This window comes from Arvicanthis niloticus, unplaced genomic scaffold (genome assembly GCF_011762505.2).
Source record: "Arvicanthis niloticus isolate mArvNil1 unplaced genomic scaffold, mArvNil1.pat.X pat_scaffold_873_arrow_ctg1, whole genome shotgun sequence".
In the NCBI taxonomy this organism is placed as follows: domain Eukaryota; kingdom Metazoa; phylum Chordata; class Mammalia; order Rodentia; family Muridae; genus Arvicanthis; species Arvicanthis niloticus.
This window is the reverse complement of record NW_023046453.1, coordinates 16,234-43,142: the sequence shown is the minus strand read 5'-3', so window position 1 is coordinate 43,142 and position 26,909 is coordinate 16,234. Positions and strand designations below refer to the sequence as shown.

The 26,909-nt window shown below is 46.1% G+C and overlaps 1 long non-coding RNA gene across 7 annotated transcripts; it reads right to left on the bottom strand.

The window, feature by feature from the left end:
• Window positions 1-12,928: 12,928 nt before the first annotated feature.
• On the bottom strand, window positions 12,929-25,863 carry LOC143433861 (uncharacterized). Of its 7 annotated transcripts, none has more exons than XR_013070428.1 (6): window positions 25,316-25,862; window positions 24,910-25,067; window positions 23,719-24,517; window positions 22,073-22,110; window positions 21,207-21,362; window positions 12,929-13,587 (listed from the first exon to the last, which is right to left on the bottom strand). It is a non-coding gene; the product is annotated as an uncharacterized LOC143433861 (long non-coding RNA). The 7 variants fall into 7 exon arrangements; XR_013070430.1 differs by lacking the exon at window positions 12,929-13,587 and adding an exon at window positions 22,282-22,472 and having other exon boundaries at window positions 20,169-21,362; window positions 21,923-22,110; window positions 25,316-25,863; XR_013070431.1 differs by lacking the exon at window positions 12,929-13,587 and adding an exon at window positions 22,282-22,472 and having other exon boundaries at window positions 20,169-21,362; window positions 25,316-25,863.
• Window positions 25,864-26,909: the final 1,046 nt, after the last annotated feature.

The window sequence follows — 26,909 nt, the reverse complement described above, 5'->3', positions numbered from 1 at the left end:
TGTCATGGGATCTGATGCCCTCTTCTGGTGTGTCTGAAGACAGCGACAGTATATATACTCATGAAAAAAAAAAAAAAGGAAAAAAAAAAAAAGAGAGAGAGAGAGAGATTCTGTGTACTGCATGCCTGTAAGTGTCCTCTGGCCTGGTGGCAGATTCCCACAGGAACTTGGGTTACTGGCTGCAGTCACTGCCCAGTGTGGGTGCCGGGTTCTCTTGGCCGGAATGTCCACAGCGCTATCCCAGCGGCGCCATTCCCCCCACAGTGCCGTCTCTGCCGCCATCTCTCCAATCCCAGCTTTGACTAGTTTCCATCTTTCTCATTTTAAATATTCCTTCTTGAGAACTGAAGTTTCTGGTTTTCCCAAGTCAGAAACTAAGCATCAATTTGGTGGTTAGAAATTGAGAAAGGGGTAGGGGTGGGGGTGAGGTGGGGGTGAGGTGGGGTGGGGCGGGGATGGGGGTGGGGTGGGGATAGGGGCGAGGGACCTTAGCCAAACAAAATATGTGGATCTTGGAATGGAAATACTGTGGTGGGCCATGTGGAACTGGGAAAAATTCAGGTCTTTGTGCAGTGACTGCAGTTTTTTAAAAGTGCCTGTTTTTGTTTGTTTTTGCTCTGCTTGCTCTCAGCTGTTCTAAGACTCTGCTTGGTTATCCTGGGGCTGTGTCACTCACATACCATTTGTTTTTTTTTTGTTTGGTTGTTTGTTTGTTTTTTTTTTTCCCCCCACAGTATTTTTTTTAATGTGCATTGGTGTTTTGCCTGCACGTGTGTCTCTGTGAAGGTGTCTAATTCCCTGGAGCTGGAGTTACAGACATTTATCAGCTGTCAAGTGGGTATTGGGAATTGAACCTGGGTCCTCTGGAAGTGACCTTAACCACTGAGCCACTCCCCAGCCCAGTGTTAGTCAGTTCTTTAACATTTTCCTCCAAGTACTGGGGATCATATGGAAAAGCCAGACCCAGCACTGTGAGCCTTGAAACTCTTGTTTCTACAGCAAGAAGGGACTGGGGTCAGGAGAGTTCCTGGCAGCTCAATCACCCCTAGCCTGGAATACACAGGGACATACAATAAAGAGATCCTGCCTTGAACAAGGTGAGGATCAATACCCAGTGTTGTCCTCTTGCACAATGGCACACGGCCTAGCTGCACTTATACAGGGAAAAAATGTATTTATACACACACACACACACACACATATTCCCAGTGATACACGGGTATGTTAGTTAAATTCAATTTTAAATGCATCTTTGGTTTGAAACTGAGTAAAGAATTTGTTACAGCAATATAAAGTTGAACCTTGTAGTATATTGAGCCCCATAGAGACAGCTCCGGGGCAAGCAAGAGTGGGACAGGCACTGGGCGACTGTGCCTCTTGGGGGAAAATCAACTAAACCTGGGCAAAGGAGATCCTAAGAAGCCGAGAGGCAAAATGTCCTCATATGCATTCTTTGTGCAAACCTTCCGGGAGGAGCACAAGAAGCACCCAGATGCTTCTGTCAACTTCTCAGAGTTCTCCATCTATATATGCAGATGAGCTGAGCAGAGCCTGACAACCTGATTCCAGGAGAGCACGAATGCTGTCAGAGTATGAGAAGCATCTATAATCCCAGGGTACCACTACCAGGAGATGGGTGGCAGGGATATGAGAATCATCCAGAAGCTGTGGGCCAGCTAGTGGGGTGTGTGCAGCAGGGAACAAAAGACCCTGTGTCAAACATGGTGGAAGCTGAGGACCCATACCCAAACTTGTTCTCTGACCTCCGTACATGCCTGTGCTCAAACACATGAACACATATACATACACACATGCTCGCACATAAACAGATAAGGTATGTCCATGAATAATCCCAGCTCTCAGCCTTCACAACAGAAGGGTTCATATCCCTCGGCACCCTGGACTGAGAACATTTGTTGCGACTAATGCATCTCTCTCACCCTGCCAAGGTCTCATGTTCTGGGCTGGTCTCGAACTCTCTATGTAGCTAAGGATAACCTTGAACTCAGGATCTTCCAGCCAGGTTTTATAGTGCTGGGATTGTAGGTGTGTGCCACCATGCATCGATGAGGCAAGATTTCTTGTAGTAAAAGAAACACCGACAGTACCTCATTTTATCACATGACAAACTCACGAGCAGCCCTGTGCAGGGACATCTGACTCTTGGAACCAGATGTCTCAGGGAGAGGCTGGAAGCCCTCCTAAAAGTATAATGTTTTCAGTCGAGTGCTGGACGTAGTGGCTCACACCTATAACCAGACCTTGGGAGATAGAGTCAGGAGAATTGAGACGTTGTCAGCTACGTATGGAGTGTGGACTAACCCTAACCCCGGCAATGGGAGGCCTTGACTTAAAAGAAAACTTGGGGGAGGAAGGATGGGATAGGGGGTTTCTGCAGGGGAAACCAGGAAAGGGGATAACGTTCGAAATGTAAATTAAAAATATCCAATAAAAAAAGGGAGAAAGCTGGGCAGTGGTGGCATACTCCTTTAATCCCAGCACTTGGGAGGCAGAGGAAGGCAGATTTCTGAGTTCGAGGCCAGCCTGGTCTACAGAGTGAGTTCCAGGACAGCCAGGGCTACACAGAGAGACCTTGTCTCAAAAAACAATACAACAGGGCTGGAGAGATGGCTCAGCAGTTAAGAGCACTGGCTGCTCTTTCAGAGGTCCTGAGTTCAATTCCCAGCAACCACATGGTGGCTCACATCCATCTGTAATGGGATCCGATGCCCTTCTCTGATGTGTCTGGAGAGGCAGTACACTCGTGTACATTAAATAAATAAGTAATTAAAAAAAAAAAAAAAAACAACCAATACAACAGCGAACCGGCGGTGGCGCAGCCTGTAAGGCGTCCGCCTGCAGAGGGCGCGGGTCCCTCTGCGCGCTCTCTCTCTCTCTGACCCGCGTGTTCGGCTCCCGCTCGCCTCCTCCCACGACGTGGGGGGGGGGAAAAAGGGGGGGGAGAGAAAAAGAAAGAAAGAAAGAAAGAAAAAAAGACGCATGTATACATGCATGCACAGAGAGAGAGACAGAGACAGAAAGAAGGGGGACAGACAGGAGAAAGGAAGAAAGGCAGAAGAGAGAATTAAGAAAATAAGTCTATTTGGGTTCTTTTATCTCTACCTCCTTTCTAATCCTTATTCAACACCCCAACACCAGGTAGAAGAAAAAAGGGCGGGGTCTCTTTAAATTACTTCCTGTTGAAAAGGGGCGTTGAGTTCCTTGGGGCAACTCAACTTGGAACTTGAGTCCCACTTTTCGTTGTCGGGATATCTCCAACTTCATCTTGCTCTTCTCTGACCGCCAGCAACAGCCGCAGCAAGAGCAGGAACCGGCCAGAGGAACAGCCAAGCCTTCTTCTTTTTCAGAGCAACCCTCTGGCGGCTTTCGGAACTCTGGCATTTTTACCCCCTCCAGAGTCCTCAGAATTAAAACTGTCTGTGGCGGGCAGAATCGCGCCCCTGCCAGAGAATGCGGGAGGCAAACGTTGCTGTGAATAATCTGAAGCAGCCCCGCATCCCACACCTAGGATTAAAATAAAAACATGTTTACATAACATAACTGGGCTTTTGAGAAACTGAAACTCGAGCCAGGCAGTGGTGGGGCACGCCTTTAATTCCAGCATTTGGGAGGCAGAGATTTTTTGAGTTAGAGGTTAGCCTGGTTATAGAGTGAGTTCCAGGACAGCGAAGGCTATACAGAGAAACCCTGACTCGAAAAACAAACAAAAAAAGAAACTGAAACTCACTAGGGTACTTCGGAAGTCAGTTGTTCTAAGGTCCCAGGGCCTACTTCGTCTGGGACTGTGACCGTCCCTTCCTTCACGGTTTGCTTGTCCTTGTTGTCCTTTTGTTGCTTTGATTAAAGACTGAAAAACGCAACTTGCGTTTATTTAGCGGATACTCCTGTGCCCGGTCCATCAGTCACAGCGGTCAGGACATAAACTCCGGAGGCTGGAGCAGAAGCAGAGGCCATGGAGGAGTACTGCTTACTGGCTTGCTCTACAGTCTTGCTCAGTGTGTTTTCTCCTCCAGGACCACCTGCCTAGGGGTGACATTGACAGCAGTGGGTTGGGCTCTCCCACATCAACCAACAACTAAGAAAATGCAGCACAGACTCGCTTACAGGCCAATCTGATGAAAGAATTGTCTCAGTGAGGTTCCCTCCTCTGAACTGACTAGTTTCTGTCAAGTTAATAAAAACTAACCAGCCCATGCATTGAGAAACGACCTCTTTTCTGCTTGGTCAGTGGCACCGATTAGCCTTTAAACGAAGAGAATAGTCCCCGCCCCCCTTCACAGAGCAGGATCTAGTATGGAAGATTGACAGGTAAGCACTGATTATGTAAGTCAAGAGTTTGAATGGGACAGCCTGAGGTCACCACTCTGAACGTGGCGGCAGGAGGTACTGGAGGTCAGGGCCATCCTTAACTATAGCAAATATGAGGTCAGCATGGGCTACAAAAGACCCTGCCTGAAGAAGACAAAACTGAACACCAGGCTCAGGGTTCGAGGTGGGGGTGGGGTAGCTGTCGCTCTGCCTCATCGATTAACACCACTTGCTGCTGTTGCAGATCTAGTTCCAATCCCCATCACCTGTATAGCCGTTCTCAATGGTCTATAACACCAGTTCCAGGGAATTCAAGACCCTCTATACTGGTATCCACTAGTACTGTAAGCACATGGTACACATACGTACATGCAGGCAACACACACAAAAATAAATAAATCTATGTTTTATAAAACAGGGTTGAAGGGCTGGAGAGAGATGGCTCAGTGGTTAAGAGCACTGACTGTTCCGGGCGGTGGTGGCGCACACCTTTAATCCCAGCGCTTGGGAGGCAGAGACAGGTGGATTTCTGAGTTCGAGGCCAGCCTGTCTCGAAAAACCAAAAAAAAAAAAAAAAAAAAAAAAAAAAAAAGCACTGGCTGCTCTCCCAGAGGTCCTGAGTTCAATACCCAGCAACCACATGGTGGCTCACAACCATCTGTAATGACATCTGATGCCCTCTTCTGGTGTATCTGAAGACAGCTACAGTGTACTCCTATACATAAAGTAGATAAATAATTCTTTAATCAAACAACAAGGTTGAAGAGATGACTCCAAAGGTAAAGTGTCACAAAGTGTGAGGCCCATAGTTTGGATCCCTTGACCACAGGAAGCCAGAAGCTGTGGCTCGCATCTGTAATCCCAGCAGGCAGACAGGAAGTGGAATCAGGAGAATTCCCAGGGTCAATTGTGGGTCAATTAGCCTGGCATATCCAGCCGTAAACAAGAGACTCTGCCTCAAGCACAGTGGAGATGGAGGAAAGACGGCCAAAATCGTCTTGTAATCCCAGCACATACGAGATGAATGAAGTCAGAAGTTCAAGGTCATCTAGAGTTCAAAGCCTGGAACTCTTTCTTTAAAAGAGGAACTTTGATAGGGAATCATAAAGTGCCGAAGTACCCAGGGGGTCAAGGAGGAGGTGGGTAGAAAGTCAAGGCATTTGAAGAACAACATGTGTTGAATTAACATGGCGGTTCCTCTGGAGAGTCAGAGTTTTCTTCCAGGACCAGGGTTTATTGAATGCCTTGTGCATGCTGGGTAAGCCCTCTACCACTGAGCCACACTGTCACTGGCCTTCTTTTGGCTTTTTAAACGTTTAGCTGCCGTCCAAGCGCTGGGACTAAAAGGAAGACATTCACTAGCAAACTCTTTTTTTTCACTTTTTATTTTGAAACAGGTTCTCAACAAGCTGTCCTGACTGCATGTAAGCTTACTGATATCCCAAGCATGCCTTGAACTTGTGAACCTCTTGTCTCATCAGCCCAAGTAGGTAGGATTACACGAACATGTGGCTCAGGGATTTGTGATATTGTTTGGTTTTGAGATGGATAACTTATTTTTCTCTGTGTAGCCCTGGCTATCCTGGAACTCACTCTGTAGACCAGGCTGGCCTCAAACTCAGAAATCCGCCTGCCTCTGCCTCCCAAGTGCTGGGATTCAAGGCGTGAGCCACCACTGCCCGGCTATATTTATACGAGTACACTGTAGCTGCCTTCAGACACACACTAGAAGAGGGCATCAGATCTTATTACAGATGGTTGTGAGCCACCATGTTGTTGCTGGAAATTGAACTCAGGACCACTGGCAGAGCAGTCAGTGCTCTTGAAGAGCCCCATACTCGGGAGACCCTTCCTCAAGCCTCCGGAATCGCGACCACCCAAAGATCACAAGAAACCATACCTGGATGCAATCAGCAGAGGTTTATTAGGGAAAGAGCTGGCAGCCAGCGGTCTGACCAGGTACTCGCGCTGGAGTCAAGGTCCGACCCCCTCGGCCAGTCCTTGGAGGGTTTTAAAGGGAAAAACCACAAACCAGGGGAGTGGGATGGGGTTGTTAAAGATACAAAACATGAAAACAGTGGAACAATTCAGAGGTATTCACTCTAAATGATTAGTGTCATGTGGAAATCGCCCTGCATTCTTCTCAAAAATGTGGTTTTTACCATGCCATTGTGCCCTATCCGGCCATTTCAGATTGCTATCTTTACTTTTTCCGGCTATAGGGCTAGGGCCCCACCTAGGTGGTAGCATCTTTATCTGTAATCAGGAATGCCTTCCTGCCTTGGGCGAGGCTTGAGGAATGTAATCCAGCAAGTGTCCTTCACCTGGAATGTGAAGGCCTGAAATCTTATTTTCAGTTCTGTAAGGCAAAAAATCTACACATATTTCATAAAATGGCCTTTATAATTTTTCACTCTACATTCCTCACTTTTTCCGATTTGGCTATGTTTTTAATCATAAAAACTCAATTATTAATAAGTCTATTCTCACCCCACTTTTTCCGATTAGGATCTTTAGAAAAGTTTAAACTCCAGTGTCATCATAATTACCATTTTCTTGACCCAAAGTCTTATATTGGTGGCGCAACACAAAAAGCTGAACAGCATTTATCCTTTCTCTAACAAAAGTTACTAATCTATTTTAAATGTAGGGGCCTATGGTTAAGAGCAAAAGTAAAATCACAAGGGGTCCAGCAAGGGAGGATTGAACCAACTCTCGAATCAAAGTTGCGGTGCATCTCTATCTTGTCTCTGGTCTAACTTTTTTCTGAATTTACTCTCTGGTCACTCTTGAATGGTCTACATAATAGTAACATTTTTTCTTAGAGCAGCACACAGACTTTCTCCTTTAAGAAACAGCAAGTCTAGTAACAACTTAACTTTGTTACTGACTGTTCTAGGGCTCTCAAATCCACATCAGTGGCAGCTCTCAGCTGATGAAAGTAATGAGGTGTCTGTATCAATGTAGTTACACCTGTCTCTATACCTATGGCCACTCCTAGTCACAGTGTAACAGCTAGAGTCAAGGAAAATAGGCTCTCTGCAGAATCATCTAGGGTGTATCTCAAACTCAGTTCAAGAGTACCTGCGGGATCTAGCTGGACAAGTACACAATAATCTTTGTTTTCATCAAAGATAGCAGTGGAAACACATGGTGTTAACCCGGAGCTGTAAGTCTACCATTTATCAATTTTAGGCACTAGGTATCTGTTAGCAGGGGTTCTTGGGCTCTATTCTATTGACTAGGGGTTTCAAAACATTTCCTTTTCTTTGTAGCACACTTTCAAAGTTGTCTTCTGACTTTTCCACATTTTGTGGCACATAGCTGTCTACATATACATAAAATCACATATATAATAAAGAGAAATTGCAAAAGGAACAAATCTATATAACTCTAGATTCACATTTCAACTTCAATCTTGTAATCACAAGCTGTCATTTAACCTTGGGTGTACGCACACTAAGTCCCACCCTCCAAGGCAGCATTTTCCCTGTGCCTCTGGGGTGGTCTCAGGAGTCAAAGCCTGCTGCTTCTTTAGCCTTGTAGAATAGCAGAAGACCTGGAGCCAAAGAGTAGGGGGTTGTTCAGGCATCTGGATCTTCTCCAGTTGGCATCAGTCACAGGTGGTGATGGTGAACTTCAAGGAGGTCGGATGGTCCACAGCACCAGGAACAGTCTTTTAGTAGCCTGAAAAATCATTTCTCACACAAAATGGGCATTCTGGGTATGGAGCAAGAACAAGGGACACTCTAGCCAGCGCCAGTTCCCAAGGGTAGTTTAATTTTAGGGTCCTGTATATTCTCTCTACCTGTCCTGAGCTTCGGAGACAATATAAACAGTGGATGTTCAATTCCTGACTTATCTTAAAACTGCTCTCTGATCTAATTACCTAGGACACTTGAAACCTCGGGAAGGTCCCTATTCTAGGCTGTTTTCTCCTAGGTATTTCTTATCTACTCTAAGTCTTATTATTTCTCTGGCTTAGAACCTAAGGTCCCTTATACGCTTTAAGTCTCTTAGCTGCTTGGTTGCACTCATATCTTAAGAGTCCATCTGTGTATTTAGCCTGGTAAATCCTTTGCTTTCTGGGGAGTATAGTTCTCCCTTCTTGTGTGCGCCATTGTCTATTTTTCTCTAGGTAGTATCTGGCAGGATGGCTAGCAATCTGAGTTCTTTTTCTTACTCTGTGCTTTAAGTGAGGCCATCTCTTAGGCCCACAACTGGAACAGGCTGCCGTATCAAGACACTTGATCTGTCCGGTTATTGCCTCAGGCCACTGAGTCTCCTCCCTTTTGGTGTCCTGGGCAACGAGTACTCACAGTTGCTGGCTTCATCAGGGTTTCCTCTCTTGGCATATAGCCTTGCAGGCATGGACTGTGGCAAAAGCATACCTGTTGTCCATGCAGATGTTGGTCTTCTTGTCAGCCCCAAGTTCCAAGGTTGTTCTCTGCACCGATGATCTCAGGGGTGGGGAGTCAGTCCAGATGGCATGTGTCCACCACAGTAGCGCTGGCTTGTCTCTGACCAGCATGGAGAAAACTGCTCCCGTCTGTAAAGCACGTTACCTCGGCTCCCGGCTGGAGTCAGTAGGAGGAGCCTTTCCTCTACCCGTGAGTTCTTGTCAGTTAGTTGCAGCCTGTCTGGGCCCCAATCCTGGGGAGTAAGTCTCAACCCGACAGAGGGTAGGAACAGTCTAGGATGACCATAAATGAATGGGATACCCAGCCCATCTCTTAGTCCACCATTTTCGGGTAGTCCATGAATACCTTTTGACCCATTGGCCTGGAGGAAGCCCCTGTGTCTATCAAAAGTTGGGTGGCTCCAAGCTGCCCCGTCTATCTCAATAGCCGTCTTCACACAGAGCTGTTATCTTCGCCACTTGGGGTGTTTTTCGAGGCCTGGGACTTTCTGGCCCTGGCTTCTATTTGTTAGGACCCTCTTGGACCCTGAAGCTGGCTCCTTTACTTGCAATGCACACACTGGTCTTTTTCAAAGAGTTTTATCTCTCTTTGATTGGAATCCCTTTTTTCTGCTTTCTGTAAATTCTTTCCTGTCACCTTTCTCTTTCTTCACCTCTCTCTAGTCTCCTCTATTCCTCTCTATTCCTGTGGACTCACAGCAACTGATCTCTATTCTTCTTCTCTACTCTTTTCTTCTAGACTTACACTAAACCTTCTCTATTCCTCTTCTCTATTCCTTTCTTTTAAATCTTCTCTCACTTGCTATTACCATCAATCATTTTAATATGTAGTATACTTCCTAAATCTTTCAATGACTTATCTTGTAGTCTCTGTAGCCTCTGGAGCCTTGTCTACACTGACAGAATGTCTCTATGAGCTAGTCTAGAAAGGCTGTGGGTAACTTATCTGATCTCTGCTTAACCTCATGTGTCCTGATCAAACTTAGTGGGGTCTCATATAATCTTCTCTCTCAAGACCTATCAGCGGAATCTGGCGTGGGCCTCTGGGTGTCCCTTACCTTCTGTCACATGGAGGTCTCAGTCAAATCTGCTCCAAATTGACCTGCTGCTGACCACGGCCTGATCAATTGACGGGGTCCCCAATCTGAAGACCAGAACCTGCAAAGGTCTTGTGAAAGCAAGGCTTTTACCTTATCTGTAGCATTTCACAGCAAGGATTATTACAATGTTAAAGGTTTACACAGTATTAACAATTTTTAAAAGGCAACTTGAGTTACATTTGACACTTATTTGAATTTAACTTTTAACAAAATAGAAACTTTGGTAGAAGTGATATACAACAAGAACAACAAAGTAGCACAAGTCTCTACCACTTCTTTAATTTTATCTTGTCAGAACTCTCATCTTTGAACCAAATCTTAATGAAAATCTCATACAAATAATGAAATTGACTCAAACAGTAATGGCTAGAAAATTTATCAAAACTGAAGGATATATATATATATATATTTCTGACTCATATATATATATTTCTGACTCAGGGCAGCCTATAACTTTTAAGCTGTAATTTTAGAAAAAAGCACTCCTTTACGTATTAAACTGGAAAAATCATTATCAACTTCCTTATTACAGAAGCTAAAAAACTGCTGCCCCCCCCCCCTTTTTTTTTTCTGCTTTCTGCTGGTGCCTTTCTCCTAGCCACAGAGCAGGGCAAATTATCAGTTTTTCTTGTGTAAATCAAGACTGCCTCACAAGTAAGTTTTAAACTAAATTAAGTAACTCTCAGGTGAACAATCTTGCTGCGGCTGTTTTCTTTTTTATCACCTGGGTTCTCATCTATCTTCATAGGCGGCAGGTGGAAAACCGCCATTTGTTGCACTAGTGACCTCAAGGTACCCAGTACAGCCAGGAATACCAAACTAGGTAGCCGTTACACGCTGTTGCTGTGCGGGGTAACCACGAGTTGTCGCCCGCCAAGTGCGGGGCTGGGTGAGCGGGCTGGGTGAGGGCACCCTCCATGTGCTGTTACCTGAAGCATACCCTACATGAGGTAGGCGGGCTGTAGGAACAGGAACCGCGAGCACGAACCGAGGTAGCTGCCCCTTATTAAAGGACCTGCCCGCCTTTCTGCAGTTGTATTCTTGTACCGGCAGCTTCATTTCTCTCTCTGCCGGCAATCATGTTACCTATTTTTAACTCAAGATGTTTAAGACAGTAGATTAACAGCTAACACACAGATGATTTGCCAAGAAAAGACACACACATATAAAAAAAAACAACACAAATAGCTCACCCCTCTCACGGGTGGTACATAAAACACAGATAGCTCACCCCTGCCACGGGTGGCACAAATAACACTTAACCACATTTGGTTACGACCCCAGGTGGAGAAGGATTCCGCGTCTTCTCCCCAAGTAGGAGCGCTCAGGCTCTTGAAACCTGACGGTCAGATTCCCTGACCCTCTGGAAGGCCTCTCGCCTTCCAAGTAAGACTCCAATAACCAGACAACGCGGTCAGTCTTCACAGATTCAGATTTAACAGATTCAGACAGCTTGGTCAGCCTATGCTGGACCAAGTCTAACAGATTTCTAACATACCAGCAATGAACAACCCAAAAATAGACACACTGCCATGAGAGCATAACAACCACGGTGGCCATTTCTGACCTTTTCTCTCTAGTTTTCATTGTTAACACACAAAAAGACTAACAAAAAAAAAACCCGTCTCAATCGCCAGTGCCAGCCAAGAGGGATTCCACGTCCTCTCCGGCACCTAGATGCAAACCTGTGCCAGCCTAGAGGGATTCCACGTCCTCCCCGGCACCTAGATGAACCCCCAAACGTCTCTGGGGGTGCAGCAGCTAGTGACTCTCCAGCACGTCTGCTAATCACTCATTTGTCCCCTCTCGAAACAAAAATGGTTTACTGCCCCTCACGAGACAGAAACAGCTGCCAGTCCAAACCGAAGTGCACTTTTCAGAAACCAAATAATCCAGATAGACGGGCACAAACAACTTAGAAACCAAATAACTTAAACAAACCTAGACAAAACAGCACACGATTTAGGCAACCCTAGCACACGAGAAATCAGACGATTTAGGCAAACCCGCACATGAAAAACCAGAAATCAGTACATGAAAAACCAGGCAATTTATACAAAAGGTCACACAACAATCAGACAGAAAAAAACCGCGGTGTCCCTTTACCTCCCAGCGTGGTTCTTGGATTAAGGTGGTCGCATATCCAGGACGAGCCCCCAAATGAAGAGCCCCATACTCGGGAGACCCTTCCTCAAGCCTCCGGAATCGCGACCACCCAAAGATCACAAGAAACCATACCTGGATGCAATCAGCAGAGGTTTATTAGGGAAAGAGCTGGCAGCCAGCGGTCTGACCAGGTACTCGCGCTGGAGTCAAGGTCCGACCCCCTCGGCCAGTCCTTGGAGGGTTTTAAAGGGAAAAACCACAAACCAGGGGAGTGGGATGGGGTTGTTAAAGATACAAAACATGAAAACAGTGGAACAATTCAGAGGTATTCACTCTAAATGATTAGTGTCATGTGGAAATCGCCCTGCATTCTTCTCAAAAATGTGGTTTTTACCATGCCATTGTGCCCTATCCGGCCATTTCAGATTGCTATCTTTACTTTTTCCGGCTATAGGGCTAGGGCCCCACCTAGGTGGTAGCATCTTTATCTGTAATCAGGAATGCCTTCCTGCCTTGGGCGAGGCTTGAGGAATGTAATCCAGCAAGTGTCCTTCACCTGGAATGTGAAGGCCTGAAATCTTATTTTCAGTTCTGTAAGGCAAAAAATCTACACATATTTCATAAAATGGCCTTTATAATTTTTCACTCTACACTCTTAACCACTGAGCCATCTCTCCAGCCTGGATGACTTCTTTATGCAGCTCAGACTGTCCTTGAACCCCTGCCTCAAATGATCTTCTCAACAAAATAGCTTATCTCTGGGATCTTAAAACTTCAACCTAAGGCTGGAGAGATGGCTCAACTGTTAAGAGCACTGATTGCTCTTCCAGAGGTCCTAAGTTCAATTCCCAGCAACCACATGGTGGCTCATAACCATCTGTAATGGGATCTGACACTTTCTTCTGGTGTGTCTGAAGACAGCTACAATGTACTCATATACATAAAATAAATAAATCTTAAAACAAAAACAAAGTTGAAACATCAATCTAGTTTATACTTTTCAGAAAATAGCCACAAACTCTCAAAATCTTATTATAGAACAAGCTGAAGGTCGAGGGAAAGGTCATCTCTAAAAAATTTTCCCTTGCTTGTTGCCAAGCACAAATAATCTGAACTCTGAGTCCAGTTGCTGAGCCTTTTATAGGAAGCTCTGAAGAAATGTTGCAGGGAACTGTTCTGGGGCATCGGGAAGAGCGATGGGCAGCTCCTGTGGGTGTGGCTTGTTTCCTGGGGCATCGGAAGAGAGTGATGGGCAGCTCCTGTGGGTGTGGCTTGTTTCCTGGGGCATCGGAAGAGAGTGATGGGCAGCTCCTGTGGGTGTGGCTTGTTTCCTGGGGCATCGGAAGAGAGTGATGGGCAGCTCCTGTGGGTGTGGCTTGTTCTAGGCATAAAGGCTTTCAAGTCAGCAAATCAGAGAAGTCCAGAAAAGCAGAGAGGAGAAAACATCCTGGTTAAGGCTTCTCTGGAGTCACAGCTGCGACTGAGATGTGTGAGGTTTTAAGAGCCTGAAAAGCCCTGCTTCCCTCGGCCGCTGTGGTCCAACAGAGGCCCTGGATGCACGTCAGGAAAGATGCTCAGCTCTACTCAAGGACAGCACGCGGTTGTCAAGCTGCTTGCTTCAACTCGGGACATCTATACGGAGTTAATAGGAGGGAAACATGAAAGACCTAAGCCATCTTCTTTATGGGTCACAATTTGAAATGTAAAAACAGTTTTCTCAGAATAGAACACACACACACACACACACTAATTTTTTTGTTTTTATTATTTATTTATTTATTTATTTATTTTCAATTCCAGACAGGGTTTCATGGAGCCCATGCTGGCCTTCAAGATACTATGTAGCCCAGAATGACCTTAAACTTTTGATCTTCCTATCTTGCCTCATAAGTTCTAGGATTATGAGTGTCAGCTGCTTTTTTGTTTGTTTGTTTTGTTAAAGTCTCTCTGTAGTCCAGACTGACCTAGAACACACTATGTAATCTAGCATGACCTCAAATTTCTGGCAATCCTTCTGCCTCAGCTTCCAAAGAGATAGAATTATAGGCATGAGTCACTTTGCCTGAATTCTTTTTTTGTTTTTTTTGAGACAGGGCTTCTCTGTGTAGTCCTGGCTGTCCTGGAACGCACTCTGTAGACCAGGCTGGCCTCGAACTCAGAAATCCTCCTGCCTCTGCCTCCCAAGTGCTGGGATTAAAGGTGTGGGCCACCACAGCCCGGCGACTTCTTTTTTAAATTTAATTTAATTTAATTATGACAGAGTCTCACTGTGTATCCCTGGCTGGACTAGAACTTGCTATGTAGACCAGGCTGGCCTATAATTCATAACCATCTGCCTGCCTCTGCCTCCCAGGTGCTGGAATTAAAGGCCTGTGTTGCCACCCATCCACTTTCTTTTAAAGATTTTTTTTTGTTCTGTATTTTGTTTTTTGTTTTTTTGAGACAGGGTTTCTCTGTGTAGTCCTGGCTGTCCTGGAACTCACTCTGTACACCAGGCTGGCCTCGAACTCAGAAATCTGCCTGCCTCTGCCTCCCAAGTGCTGGGATTAAAGGTGTCCACTGCCTGGCATATATATATATATATATATATATATATATATATATGAATGATATTCTTTAAAAGACTGGGCAGTGGTGTCACATGTGGTGTCACAGAAAAACTCTGTCTCGGGAAAAAACAACAACAACAAAAAAACCAAAAAAACAAAAACAAGATTTATTTATTTGTTTTATGCATACAATTACACTGTAGCTGTCTTCAAACACACCAGAAGAGGGCATCAGATCACACTGTAGATAATTGTGAGCCACCATGTGGTTGCTGGAAATTGAACTCAGGACCTCTGGAGAAGCAGTCAGTGCTCTTGACAGCCGAGCCATCTCTCCAGTCCCCCAATTTTATTTTTAAAGACGTATTTTTAGTGACTGGGGAGATGGCTCAACAACTGAGAGCACTTACTGCTCTTTCAGAGGACCTGAATGCAGTTCCCAGCAACCCTGTTGAGTAGAATATAACGGCCTGCTATTCCAGTGTCAGGGGGTCTGCCTCTGGCCTCCAAGAGCATCTGTACACACACTCATGCATAATTAAAAATAATACTTAAAAAAAAAAAAAAACAATAAAATTTTCAGGTGGTGGCGCATGCCCTTAATCCCAGCACTTAGGAGGCAGAGGCAGGGGATCTCTGTGAGGTCAAGGCCAGTCTGGTTCATGGGTGAGACAAGTCTCAACAACAGCAACAACGAACTAAACAAATAGGAAAATAACAGGACAATGGAGATGAGAAGGGGAAGAAGTCATGGTCTTTAAGCCAGCAAGGAGGCCAGCAGACATGGTAGACAAGTGGTCACACGGTGGGGAGGAAAGGAAGGAAGAGAGGGAGGAGGGAGGAAGGGAGGGAGGGAGGAAAGGAGGAAGGAAGGAAGGAAGGAAGGAAGGAAGCCCAAAGTAGCAGAAAAGTATATTTCATTCAGGTCAGCTTCCAGAAGAAAAAAAAAGAGAGAGAGAAAAAAAAGAAAAAGGAAAAGTTTGCATTTCTGCCTCAGGCCTCAAAGGCTGGGAGACCCAGGTGACCCTCCTGGTGGCTTATAAAACTTAATTCCATCACTATTCAATCATATAGTATTTAATTATGTATTATTTATTTTCTGGTTTTTCAAGACACAGTTTCTCTGTGTAGCTCTGGCTGTTCTAATTCACTCTGTAGACCAGGCTGGCCATGAACTCAGAGATCCACTTGCCTTTGACTCCCAAGTGCTGGGATTAAAGGTGTGCACCACCACCATCTGGCTCCAACTAAGTATTATTTAATTAAGTATGTCAGGAGTGTATGTGCCAGCTGAGGTCAGAAAGGGGTGGAGCCGCAAAAAAGTTGGTTCTGAAGAGGAAGAAGAGGAGGAGGAGGAGGAAGAGGAGAAGGAGGAAGAGGAGGAAAGTAGAGTGGAGTTGAGAAATTGGTGGGCAAGAGTTGCAACATAACAGGTGGCTTGGACTAGTTGTTGTGAGACGCCAGTTGACCTCGCCTTAAGATGGTGCTGGCTGCCTGAACGCCAAGTTGTAAACAGGCCCTAATTTGGCATGAGGTTGTTGCATGATATGGGCCGATCTGACGTAGATCACTGTATAGAGATGCCACGTGGCCGGAGTGCATTGGCTGGCTACAGGGATTTAAGGTGGACACGGGGAGGGCTTGGGTTGCTTGTCAGAATCTTGCTGAGAACCTGAGTAAACTGCTTTGAGAAGGACTCTGTTGTATTGTGTCTTTCTGCTGGTCAGATAGCGGCAAGTGACAAGTTGTAAAGTGTGAGATTTAAGTAAAAACTTGAAGGTTTTTACTTAATGGCTGGGGGCAGGGCAACCCGATAGAATAGACCCAGAAGTCCCCATTCAGCAGGGAGTCTTTAGTTATATATGGGTGTAAAACAAGCTACCTGGGTCAGAGGTGGTGGCACATTCCTATCCCTGCACTTGAAAGGCAGAGGAGATGGATTTCTGAGTCTGAGGCCAGCCTGCTTTACAAACTGAGTTTCTGGATAGCCAGGGCTATGCAGAGAAACCCTGTATTGAAAAAAAAAGCGGGGGAGGGGGTGATGCTACCTGGAAAAGATGAACAGGCAGAAGCTAGGGCATGGTAGAGCATGTCTTTAACAGCTGCTTGGGAGGCTGAGGCAGAAGGGACCACAGTCTGATTTAATTTAATTTCACTTAAGTGTGTGGGGTCCTGGGTAAATGTGTGGTGTTGTCATGAGCATGACCATGGTCAGGATGTCAATGCCTCCCCTGGTTGGAATTGAAGCTGCCTCCTCCAGGTGTCCACAGGCCTGATTTCCAGGTGTGTTTACAAGCTTGGTTCCCAGGTATGTCTACACGCCTGGCTTCCAGGCTGCTGGTGGTACAGGTCTCCAGCATAGAGCATGGCCCACCCAGTCCCTGCTTTTCCGTACTTTCACCTGTGTGTCTTTCTTTCTTCATCCCCTTGTTCCCCAAATCAGGTTCCCTAGACCCCTCTATGTAGGTCCAAACACTTAAAGAGATCCTGTGTGTGTGTGTGTGTATGACATGTCTTAGTTATTTCTATAGCTATGAAGAAACACCATGACCAATGTTAGTATTCTGTCTAAACTCCACCTCCACAGTTACCTGGCAACAGCCAGGTATGCTCCTCCCCACAATTACCTGGCAACTGCCAGGTAGGCCTGGCCCACTATAAAAGGGGCTGCTTGCCCCCTCCTCACTCTCTTAATCTCTTACTCTCTTACCCTCTCGCCTCTCTGTCCCCTCCCCACCTTCCTCTCTCTCCACGTGATCATGGCCGGCCTCTACTTTTCTCTTATCCTTCCACCTTCTTCTCCCCACCTTTGCCCTATCTCCTGAATAAACCTCCTCCCTCCAAGAATAAACCTCCTCCCTCCCCTTGGAACCGTGTGGTCTGGAGTGGTCTGTTCTGAACTGTGGTCGGACTTCTAACAACTAACAACCAAGGCTTATAAAGGAAGACATTTCACTGGGGATCTTTGTTCAGATTAGTCCAGGAGCATGGTAGCAGGCAGGCAGGCATGGCTGTGGAGCAGGAGCTGAGAGCTGACATTTGGTCTGCAAGATAGAAGCAGAGAGAGAGAGAGAGAGAGAGAGAGAGAGAGAGAGAGAGAGAGAGAGAGAGAGAGAGAGAGAGAGAGAGAGAGAGAGAGAGAGAGAGAGAGAGAGAGAGAGAGAGAGAGAGAGAGAGAGAGAGAGAGAGAGATCTCTCGCTAGCTCAAATTGCTAAGCTCACCCCCAGTGACGCACTTCCTCCAACAAGGCCACACCTCCTAATCCTTCTGAAGAGTCCACCAACCAGGGACCAAGTACTCAAATATTCAAATTACCACCTTCACCTTCCACTCCTGGGCCCCCATCTTTTGTAGCCATATTGTAATGCAAAATTCATTCATTCCAGATCCAAAAGTCCCATAGTCCTTTACAGTCTCAAGACTGTTTCAAAGTCCAAAGTCTCCTCTGAGACGGAAGGCCATTTCTTAACTGTAGCCTCCAGTAAAACTGAAAAGTAAATTACATTCTGCCCACATACAGTGGCACAGAACACACATTACAATTCCAAGAGTAGGAAGTGGGGCACCGCACCGAGAGGAAATCCTGGACCAAGGCAAGGTGGAAACCCGGCAGGGCAAACCCCTGCCTGAAGTCCATGTCTGATGTCAAAGCGCTCTTCAGATCTCCTACTCTGTCTAACTTTATTGACTGTAACACATTTCTCCCCCTGGGCTGTTTCCACTCGTGTCTGCAGCTCTCCTGGGCAGGTATCCCATGGCTCCTGCATCTCCAACATCTTAGAGTCTCCAATGCGGAGTGGGGGGTGGGGGTGGGGGGGTGGAGCTTTGTGAGTTTCAGGCCAGCGTAGTCTGAGAGTTGGTTTCGGAAAATTAATGGGGGAGGGGGGTAGCGGAGGAGAGGGCAGGGGAGAGGGGAAGCAGACTGAGAGGAAGAAGAGGACAAAAAGTCAAGAGATAGCTCCAGAGCGGGCTCAGGCTTCTCAAGAATGCTGGATCTGCATTTCTCAACATCCACAAGTGTGACTTAGGCAGTTCCCTAAGTTAACGATTAGCCTCTGCCTCCTGTACAGAACAGAGCTGTTACATGCTTAGCAGAGCGGCTGCGACCCCACCAAGATCAGACCGGTTTACATTCCCTCATCCAAAGACCCTCAGCATCAGCTGCAGTCACACACTCCGGACACCATCCCCAGGTGCAGGGGATACTGGCCCAGCTGCTTAGACTCCCGAGGCATTAGCATGTACAGGAAGTAAAAGGTTCACCGTTAAAGCTAGGCAGTGTTCAGGAGGCTGGCTCCAGCGCAGGGGCGGGGCTGTTTGGGGGTCACCCATGCTCAGATAAACTCAGACTCAGAAGTTAAACTTGGGTGGAATTGGTCCTTGGTGTGCTGGCGCCCTCTGTGGAAAGAACAGGCTTTTGTGTCTCCCAGGGGGGAAAAACTTGGTATCCATTGCTCAGAGGGGTTTTAAGGAATGTTTTTATTTTGAGACAGGGTTTTACTATGTAGCCAGAACTGGCCTAAACTGGTTATGCAGAGAAGTTGACCAACAACTCTAACTCCCTCTGCCTTCCAAGAGCTGGGATTACAGGAGGGTGCCACAGTGCCTGCATGGCTTTTCTTTTCCCTCTCCTTTTGAGACTGGGGTCTCCTGTAGCAGAGTCGGGCCTTTGCCCAGCTGTCCACTCTTCCCACGTGTCCTTTCCCTTCCTGTCTCCTCACGCTGGTCCCTTCTCCTTTCTTACAGGAGATCATAAAGCAGCCTTTAAGGTGCACTGGACACGATTATAGGTTGATAAGATAAAAACATAGGTCTAGTTGTGTGGAAATTCCTTCTTTAAGATTTATTTGGGGGCAGGAGAGATAGCTCAGGGGCTAAGAGCATTAGCTGCTCTTGCAGAGGGCACAGAGAACGAATCCCAGCTCCCAAAGGGTGGCTCACAACGGTCCCCAACTCCAGTTCCAGGGGATGAAACCCACTCATCTGACAACTGTGGCAACAAGGCACACGCATGGTGTACATACACTCAAACACATAAATACATCTTTCTAATAAACTGGTTTAAAGCATTCTCATACTGTAAAATAATTGTAAGCTTGAGAGCCACGCTGATGTTTGCTGCCCCCTACCGGAATGTTTTGGAAGAAAAACCTGAGTTCAATTCCTGGTTACACAGTCAAATAAAAATAACCCTGGGTGGATGGTTAGCTGATTTTACTTTCTAGTTGAAATTTTCCACAACTCGCCATACTTCATCTATTACTTCAGAGACTGGAGACACGCTTGTGTTCTTCTACGTAGCCCTGGGAGCTCCAGGCCCTGGGAGCTCCTCCTCTCAGGCCCGGGTTTCCACAGAGCAACATGAGGGCACCAGGCAGCATCCTCTCAGAGGTATCTTTGGCCCTAACATTCTGGGGCACCTGTCATAACTGCTGAGCCATCTCTCAGCCCAAATATAATCAAATATTTTGTATTCTAAAAGTGTATTCTTGCCTTTAATCCCAGCATTTGGGAGGCAGAGGCAGGCAGATTTCTGAGTTCGAGGCCAGCCTGGTCTACAGAGTGAGTTCCAGAACAGCCAGGACTACACAGAGAAACCCTGTCTCGAAAAACCAAAAAAAAAAAAAAAAAAAAAAAAAAAAAAAAAAAAAAAAAACCTGTATGAGTGGGTTTTTTATTTTTGTGTAAGCTTGTGCCACATGCACTTGGTGTCAGGAGAGACCAAAAGAAAATGTGTCAGATCCCTTGAAACTGGAGTTAAGGACAGTCACAAGCTGTCATGTGTGCACTGGAACAGAACTTAACTCCTCCTTAAGTAAGGGCAGCAGGTCCTCTGAAGCACTCGCCATCTCTCCAAGCCCCCTTGACAAGTTGTTTGTATATATTTTGTTTTCAAAATCAATTGAGTCTCACTAAGTATCCCTGGCTGTTGTGGAACTCTATAGACTAGCCTGGCCTCGAACTCAGGAATCTGCCTGCCTCTGCCTCCTGAGTGTTTGCACTAGAGGTGTGCACCACTATGCCTAGGTTTTCTTCCTGTGGCTGTGATAAAATACCAACAAAGACAACTCGTCGGAGAAAGGGTTCATTGTTTACTGTGGCTCAAGGTTCTGTAGAGGACTCAAGGTCCTTGTGCTTACTGAAACCCAGTTCCTCATGTTGCCATGACACCCAGCCATAATACGATTTCATTGCCAACTCCAAAATGGCAGCTTTACTGCTCTGAATGGGAAATGTCCCATATGCACATTATCTGATATTTGACCCCCACTACCACCCACACTTGAGAACTGCTACACTAGAGAAGTCAGGGAAGGTAAACACTCCAGGAAAAGATACAATATATAATCTCCTTTCCACACAGGAAGCTGGGAATGGATGTGGTTGTTAGTAACCAAGGTGACCTCTGCCCCATCTGCGTGGCTGAGACCACACCAGATCCTCCCCAGGCCCTTCAGATGACACTGTAGTATATAGAACCCATCTTCATGGAAGAGGTGATGTGTACTTTGGAGAGAGTTTTGTGTAATCGTTCCTTTCCTTTTATTGTACACACAGGGTTGTGTTACACAGGAAAACTTTTTTCCAAGTTGTATTGTATTTAAATGTGCCTAAAACAAACTGCCCGGTGTCAGACTCTTTGAAGTTTGAACCAACCAGACTTCTCAGCTCATGGAGACAGACACTCTGCTGACTTGTACCTGCAGAGATCCCATACAACTGATCAGGGAAGGCCAGACATCAGAAGCTTGAAACAGGGTCACATTTCCTCCACAGCCAGGAAAAGCAATGGATACAAGCTGCCGCTCAACTCTTCTCTCCAGTTACACAGTCCAGGGTCCACCAGGGAATGGGTCCTGCCAAGCACACACACAATGGATTGGGCCTCCCACCTCAGGGTAACTGAGAATTTTCCGAATTTTCCAGAGGCAAACCACTAGGCATGCCCCTCCCTCTTCCAGAAGAGATTTTAGAGTCTATCAGGTAGACATCACAATGAGGTTTGTTTATTAATTTACTGTGATACAAGAACGTGGTTTTTTTTTTCTTTTTTCTTTTTTTCTTTTTTTTTTTTTCAGAGCTGAGGACCGAACCCAGGGCCTTGCGCTTGCTAGGCAAGCGCTCTACCACTGAGCTAAATCCCCAACCCCTAGAATGTGTTTTATTAAACCCTCAGAAAATAAGTTTGGGCTTTTGTTCATTTCTCTTATTTTTTCTATTTGAGACAGGGTCAGGCTCTCTAGACAAAGCTGGCCTTGAACTCTTCTGCTTTCTGAGAGCCAGGATTACAACTCTGTGCCATCATACCTGGCTTGGGTGGCGCTGGGTTAAACCCAGGCCTCCTGCAGGTTAGGCAAGCACTCTACCAACTGAGCCATGCCCCAGCCCACCCACCAGAGCCCTTGCCTTCTCTGACCTGAGCAGCATTTTGGATCCCGAGCCTTCATTAGGGATTTACATATACCATACTAGCTATGGTTTCTGTAAACAGGCAGGCCTTGAACTTGAGAACTTCCTACTTCCTACTGTATCAGGGCCGCATATCTTAGCACAATTGGCTCCATACCATTCAGGCTGTAGAACTCAGCACATAGACAGCACCACCTGCCAAAACAGAAACAAAGACCTAATCCATCAAAGTCCGTCAAAGTTCTGGGAAAGTCTCTAAATGTACTACCTTGCCTTTTAAGCTTCTGTAGTTCTGCTTCTGGCTAACTGTTCTTGTTAACTGAAGTATGTCAATCCAGAACATGGTCTTTGTGCTTAAAAACTCACCTGAGAAAGGCTTGGGGCTACAGTGGGATCTGAACACCCAGTGTAGTCTCTGCCAGCTAATAAAGACTTTCTGTTGGCTTACATCCCCGTCCAACTGGTCTTTGGTGGATACCCCACAATACTGCCTCAGCCTCCCTCGTAGCTGTGATTAGAAGCTTGTCCTACCAGGCCTGGCTTTTGCCAGCTCCATTCTGGAAAACAACCACAGAAAATCAGCTTTCATCTCTAAAATATCACGGTTTATTTCCAACGAGAGGGCATTTGGCTTTGTTCTGACCAGCCCTGTATTTCCCCAAAACTCGATGCTTTTGAATCTTCCCTCTCCTCACAGGGACTGAAATGGCGCCTCAGTTTTTGCTGTACAACACAGCAGAGGAGCCGTCTTCCTCAAACCTTTCCTGTAATCAAAAACCATGCCTGGGGCTGAGGAGATGGTTCAGCAGTTAAGAGCACTGGACACTCTTCTAAAAGACCTGTGTTTGATTCCCAGTATGAACATGGTGGCTCACAACTGTTCTAGGGAACCTGGCACATGAATAAATAATAGAATAAATATTTTTAAAGGGCCACTCCACCTGGAGCTAAAGTTCAGGGATGTAGTGCTTGCTGAACGTCTGAGGAGGCTCTAGGTCTGAGCCCTCACTCCACAAAGCAACAACAAAGGGCACATGGTAAGAAAGTTAAAAGTACCTCACATTTTTTCAGTTATCAACATTATTATTCCAGGAAGTATACCATGCCCCCGAGTCTGGAACATTCTCTATTAAAGCAGTATTTATTTAATAATTGTATTTATTCCCATATGTAGAAAGCACCCAGACAGCCCGAGGTGGAATGCCCCTGAGCATGTCGGTTCCATTTATAGCTTCTTGCTATCAGCTGATAAGGCACTGGTTTTCTGAGGGTCGCTGACTTGCAGGATAATCCTTCCCCTTGCAGTTTTCCTAGCTGCCTCTCTACCTGCTTCCTTCTTTTTCTCCGAAGACATAAAACCAGTCATTTTCATAGCCACTATGAAAATGCACTTACTGTTCCCCGTATGAGTAGTAGAAAGGAATTTGATATAGAAGAGCATCTGTGCATGATTTATGGTCAGACAAGTTACTCTAGTGCTTAGGAAACTGAAGCAATGGTACCCCAAGCTTGGGGCTAGCCTGAGCTACACAGAAAGATTGCTTTAAAAGATAAGCAAAAGCCAGCAATGGTGATGCACACCTTTAATCCCAGCACTTGGGAGGCAGAGGCAGGCAGATTTCTGAGTTTGAGGCCAGCCTGGTCTACAGAGTGAGTTCCAGGACAGCCAGGGCTATACAGAGAGACCCTGTCTTGAAAACAAAAACAAAAACAAAAAACATAAAAGCCAAGCAAACTGACAAAGCCCCCTCTCTCATCTTCCCACACAGCCAGTCCATCCAGGCCTTGCTAGAGGAGACTTACTTATTTCACGCTCTGTCTTCTTGGTGGCTGCCATATCTTCTCCAAGTGCCCCTTGAGAAGGCTAATGTTGCTAGCACAAGGTCTGACAGTCTCACCCTGCAGGGCCTAATTATTGAAGAAGCAGAGGAAGCCCTTAGAACACCCTGACTGAATATGGAAATCACCTGACATGGACCTGAGGATTTTGTAATCAGTTGGGCTCCTGCATGCCACACGGTTGATGAAGTAATTTCATCTCAGGAAAACCACTAAAAGCTCATTCCAGAACAGAAAAACTGAGTCTTGTTCGAGGTGACTCTGAAGCTCCTGTGGGCAGAGCTATGTTTTGTTAATATATTTCCATTCCCAAGGCTTTCTGCAGCTGAACCCCAATTTCCCAGGTGGGTGGGCCGGTTTTAATCTGATCGACATTTCTGCTTTTCGTGGGTTTCCCCAAGTGGCTTCTGAATGTGTTGCAACAAAATTGCAAGGATGTTGCCTGAGTACTTCAAATAAACAATGTTTCTGTGCGAGCCTCGGAATTAACGTGTTTGCAAATGGGTTTAGACCGGTGTGTGGAAAGGGCCTGCCTCTCCTTAATAGAAAAATCTTCAAGTAAATCAGATCCTACCGAAGAGTCTGAAAAACAGAGGCAGGGATTAATGATCTTACTCCAAACCCCACCCAGGCTACATCTGACCACTTCCAGCTCCCAGCCCGATACTTACCACCCTTTCACATTGCTTTCCATCAGCAAAATCAGTCCGTTCAGAACAAGAGAGCCGTGACTTCTGTCCCTGACACTCTGCTGTGTGCAGGGCTGGAAAACAAGCTTTTAGTTTTCAGCCAAGGCTCAACACGGAGGCATATAATCAAGTAAATCCTGCCTCTTGCCATCCTGTATGTGGCCCCGGGCTTCCCTGTGACCATCATTCCCAATCCACTTTTCGAGCAAAAGCCGGTTTTGTGGGGGTTTGTTTTTTGTTTTGTTTTGTTTTGTTTTGTTTTGTTTTGTTTTTCAAGATGGTTTCTCTGTGTAATTAGCTGTCCTAGAACTCACTTTGTAGACAGGCTAGCCTCAAACTCCCAGATCGCCTGCGTCTGACTCCACAATACTAGAATTAAAGGTATACACCACAACTTCCTGGCTAAGGTTTTTTTTTAATTATTTTTTATTTGGTTTTGGATGAGCAGACAGCGCGAAAATACTACCTTGACGCTATTTCCTGGGCAAAAAGCGAGGTTTTCACTGCCAACCGCGACACCTTATTAATTCGACCTGCAAGCTCTTGCAAAACATCATATTGTCCAGCAGATGGCGCCACAGCTGAATTTTCTCGGGTTCTTGTGCATGCCATGCTTGCAGAAGGCTGGGGGAAAAAAGAATAAAAAAAAATATTCTCATTTTCAGCATATAAGGCCTTCTTTGTTGTGTCAGAGGCCCTTTTTATTAGAATTGGTGGAATTAAAGTTGAGATCTTTAAAAAGGTTAATTGATTACAACCCAAAACATGCAAGTTGGTTTTGTTTTTTTAGAAATATTTGCACTTTGACAAAAAGGATTTATTATTTTCATTTATATGTACCATATGTAGCTGTGTGAGTTTATGTGTACTACCTGCATAGAGGCTGAAAGTCACCCGATCTCTTAGAACTGGAGTAACAGGCAGTTGTGAGCCGCGAGAATGTGGGTGCTATGGAGCCGAACCTCGTCCTCTCCAAGATCAGTAAATAAGCACTCTTTACTGCTGAGCTGTCGTTCGGGTCCGAAGTATTTGAGTGGGAGCAGAGCACGTGTGCAGGGCAAAGTACCGCTGCTTGCGGTGTCGTGAATTCCAAGTGTGTTCCAGGAATTACTCTCAGTGAGCAGGGCCTGAGCTGCAAGCGCTTTTCTCCACTGAGCCCTTTGGCCTGCCCACGTTTTTCAAACAGCAGTAATTGCCACAGGAGCACAGTGGGCTGGGGGTGGGGATACAGCTCAGAGGTAGAATTCTTGGCTATGATCAATACACGCCGTGTAAATGCATGTCACATTAAAAGAAAGAAAAAAAATGTTACTTAAAAAAGACAGGATGGTCCTGAAACTTAAGCGATCGCCCAGGGTGACTTCCAAGGAGTGGCGGCGGTGAGCTCACCCGCTGCGACGGAAATGGCCTCGGAGGAAGCTGGGCGGTGGCCGCAGCGCCGGGACAGCGCCGCCTGCTGCTGAAAGGCGACAACGCGCTGGACCCGCAGGGCGTGGACCCTGCACATTGCAGAGAGCTCACAAGGACATTAGGAGCCAGGGACATAGCTCGAGCCGCCCCTCTGCCGGGAAGAGAAAGTCCGATGCTTGCTATAGTTAGGAAAGGCAGTCTCCATGAGGGTTTTAGCGGCTTTAATGGTTCGTAAAGCTAAAAAGGATGGATATGATTTGTATAACGTTGTCATTTTAGACCACTCTAGTGGAGAATGGAAAACAGAACCTGATAGGTGTCCGCTTTAATTTTATCTTATTCTGTCTTAATGGGACTTGCCAAATATTAATGGGGCTATAGGGCAGACTTTAAATATGAGCAGGGAATTGCGTTTTAAACCTGGATGCACTAGTCATTTCTGCCTGGCAATTTTATTCTAGGAAGGTTGCAGTAAGATTTCTGGAGTCCCGCCTCCTCTCCCCACTTCCGTTTTCTCTTCCCTCATTTGACAAGAGCCTCTGCACCCATCTCCTTAGAACACGTCATCATCGTCCACTGGAAGAGAGGATTGTGGTACCACCTTTTCCCCCTATGGCTGAAGCCGGCAGAAAGATGATGACGGATTCCTATCTGCTTGCTCTTGAGCCTGCCTGGTTGCCGGGAGCCCCGTAGGATGATGCTAAGGCAGCTCTTACTATGCTGCCTCTCATTAAGCAGCAGGTGCTGTCTCATGGACAACCCTGTGTTCACATTATTCAGTGATTAGGTCTCCTTACTACCTTCCACTCACCAGCAATTGCTAGTGTTAAGAATCTTTCGTAGCTTCGTTTGACTTCTTGCAAGACCCTCATATGGGCGTTTTCATAGAACACTTGCATCTGAAATTAAGCAGTCAGCCAGGGTTGTCAGAGATCCAGGAAGGCCCTGTGGCCACACTTCGGACCTTAACTCTGAACCACTCTGATGCACTCTGGGGGAGGGACAGGCGTTGTCTTCAGCCCCAAACCCAAGCAGTTCACTATGCTCCAGGGAAAA